Genomic DNA, 3,300 nt, shown 5'->3' on the forward strand with positions numbered 1-3,300 from the left:
AAAAAAAAAAAAAAAAAAAAAAGCAAATAGGATTGCCTCAAACTGAAAAAACTGTGCTAGAGTAGAGACAACCCATGAACTGGAAAAAATATTTGCAAATTATACATCGGGTAAGGGGCTAATATCTAAAATATACAAGGAGCTCCAACTGCTTAATAATAAGAAAACAAACAACCCTATTAAAAATGGGCAAAGGATATTTCTCAAAAGAAGTCATACAGGCTGAGTGTGATGGTGCGCATCTGTAATCCTAGCAGGTTGGGAGTGCGAGGCCAGAGGATCTCTTCAGCCCAGGGGTTCCAGACCAGCCTGAGCAACATAGGGAGACTCTGTCTCCACCAAAAAAAAAAAAAAAGAAAGAAAAAAAAAATTAGCTGGGCATGGTGGCACATGCCTGTGGTCCCAGTTACTTGGGAGGCTGAGGTGGGAAGATTGCTTGAGCCCAGGAGGCCAAGGCTGTATGATTGCGCCACTGCACTCCAGCCTGGGTGACAGAGTGAGACCCTGCCTCCAGCAACAACACAAAAACCCCAAACAAAACAAAACCAAACAAACAAAAGAGATAACATACATATGGTCAATAGATACCACTCGTCAATGAAAAAGTGCTCAACATCTGTACCCATGATCTTAGCCAAAAGGCCAAGAAGCGATTCAACATCTCTAATCATCAGAGAAATGCAAATTAAAACCACAAGGAGATATTTTACCTCACTCCTGTTAGATTGTCTATTATTAAAAAGGTGAAAGATAAATACTGGCGAGGAAGTAGAGAAAAGGTAACCCTCATAAACTGTTGGTGGTATTGTAAATTAGCATGGCCATTTTGGAAGACAGTATGAAAGTTCCTCAAAAAACTAAGAATAGAATTACCATATAATCCAGTAATTCCACAACCAGGGATATTCCCAAAGGAATTGAAATCAGTATGCCGAAGAGATGTTTGCACTCCCTTGTTCATTGCAGCATTATTCACAACAGCCAAGATGTGGAAACAACCTATGTATCCATCAAGGGATGAATGGATTAAGAAATGTGGTATACGGCTAAAGTGCGGTGGCTCGTGCCTGTAATCCCAGCACTTTGGGAGGCCGTGGTGAGTGGATCATTGAGGTCAGGAGTTTGAGAAAATTCTGTCATTTGTGACAACATGGATGAACCTAGATGATATTATGTTAAGTTAGGTGAAATAAGCCAGGCACAGAAAGACAAATACCATATTATTTCCACTTATATGTGGAATCCAAAAAAGTCAAACTCATGGAAGTAGAGGGTAGAATGGTGGTTACCAGAGGCTGGAGGGAGTGGAGAGGTGAATGGTAAAAGGGGAGATATTGCCCAACAGGTACAAAGTTATAGCTAGGTAGCGGAAATAAGTTATGGTGTCCTATTGCACAGCAAGATGACTATCATCAATTATAATGTATTGTGGGCCAGGTGTAGTGGCTCATGCCTGTAATTCCAGCACTTTGGGAGGCGAAGTGGGGAGAATCATTTGAGCCCAGGAGTTTGAGACCACCTGGGCAACATAGTGAGACCCTGTCTCTAGAAAAAAAAAATTAGTCGAGTGTGGTGGTGCACATCTGTGATCACACCTACTTGGGAGCCCAAGGCAGGAGGGTCACCAGAGCCTGGGAGATGGAGGCTGCAGTGAGCTGTAATTGTGCCACTGCACTCCAGCCTAGGCAATAGAGTGAGACCCCGTCTCAAACAAACAAACAAACAAAAAACTAATGTATATTTCAAAATAGCTAAAAGAGGATTTTAAATGTTCTTACTGTGAAGAAATGATAAATATTTGAGGCGATAGATATGCTAATTACCCTGATTTGATCATTCCACAGCATATACATGTATTGAAACATCACATTATATCCTATAAATATATACAATTATTATTTTTCAATTAAAAATAAGCCAAAAAACCCACATCAAGTTCTCTTTCTAAAACTTCCCAAGCTTTTCTAGCTCACTGGCTCAAGTAAACCCACTACAATTCTTTGGCCTCATGAAGTCTCCAATTCACTGCCCCTCCTACCACACACACTTTCTCTCTTTTCATCACTCTTCCAATCTTTTTTTTTTTTTGAGACATGATCTCACTCTGTCACCCAGGCTGGAGTGCAGTGGCATGATCACAGCTCACTGCAGCCTCGACCTCCTGGGCTCAAGTGATGCTTCCACTGCAGCCTTCCAAGCAGTTGGGACTACAGGCACTGGCCACTATGTCTGGATAATTTCTCTTCATGAGACGAGCCTGTTGCCCAGGCTGGTCTGGAACTCCTGGGCTCAGGTGATCCTCCCACCTCGGCCTCCCAAAGTGTTGGGATTATAGGCATGAGCCACTATACCCGGTCTCCTCCAAACTTTGTTTGCTCCCTTTTTCACTTAAATTCCTGAATTTATTATTATTATGACTCTTGCAAATACCTTCAGCTGCCTACACAATACTCCATAGTTCCCCTCCCCCCACCTCCTGGAGGAATCCACACATTCATCTTGTTTATACTTTAATCTGTATAGTTGAGGACTGGTGGAGGCAATCACACAATGGGCAGGTTAGTGACAATCAACCTTAATCAACGAGGTTTTCAACATAGCTAAAAATCCCCCTTTACTCTTAATTCTTCCACTCTCTAAAACCACTCATTCTTACCTTACTCACATTCTTCAAATCTCTCCCTCCTACTCTCTGCTGTTGACTTTGCCTCATACTTTATTGAGAAAATGCATGCCCATCAGATAAGAACTCCTTCATTTTCCTGTGGATTTTAAAATGAAAATAGTGTCTCTTTTCTCCCTAATGATAAAATATGTGTTCGTTGTAGAAAATTTAAAACACTGAAAATGGGGCTGGATGCGGTGGCTCATGTCTGTAATCCCAGCACTTTGGGAGACCGAGGCGGGTGGATCCCCTCAGGTCAGGAGTTCAAGACCAGCCTGGCCAACATGGTGAAACTCCATCTCTACCAAAAATATAAAAATGAGCTGGGTGTGGTGGTGCATGCTTGTAGTCCCAGCTACTTGGGAGACTGAGGCAGGAGAATCACTTGAACCAGAGGTGGAGGTTGCAGTGAGCTGAGATCATGCCACTGCACTCCAGCCTGGGCAACAGATTGAGACCCTATCTCAGAAACAAAACAAAAAAACAGCTGGGCACGGTGGCTCACGCCTGTAATCCCAGCACTTTAGAAGGCCGAGGCAGGCAGATCACAAGGTCAAGAGACTGAGACCATCCTGGCCAACATGGCGAAATCCCGTCTCTACTAAAAGTTAAAAAAAAAAAAAAAAAAAAAAAAA

This window comes from Rhinopithecus bieti, unplaced genomic scaffold, assembly GCF_001698545.2.
Source record: "Rhinopithecus bieti isolate Rb0 unplaced genomic scaffold, ASM169854v2 scaffold_30839, whole genome shotgun sequence".
In the NCBI taxonomy this organism is placed as follows: Eukaryota; Metazoa; Chordata; class Mammalia; order Primates; family Cercopithecidae; genus Rhinopithecus; species Rhinopithecus bieti.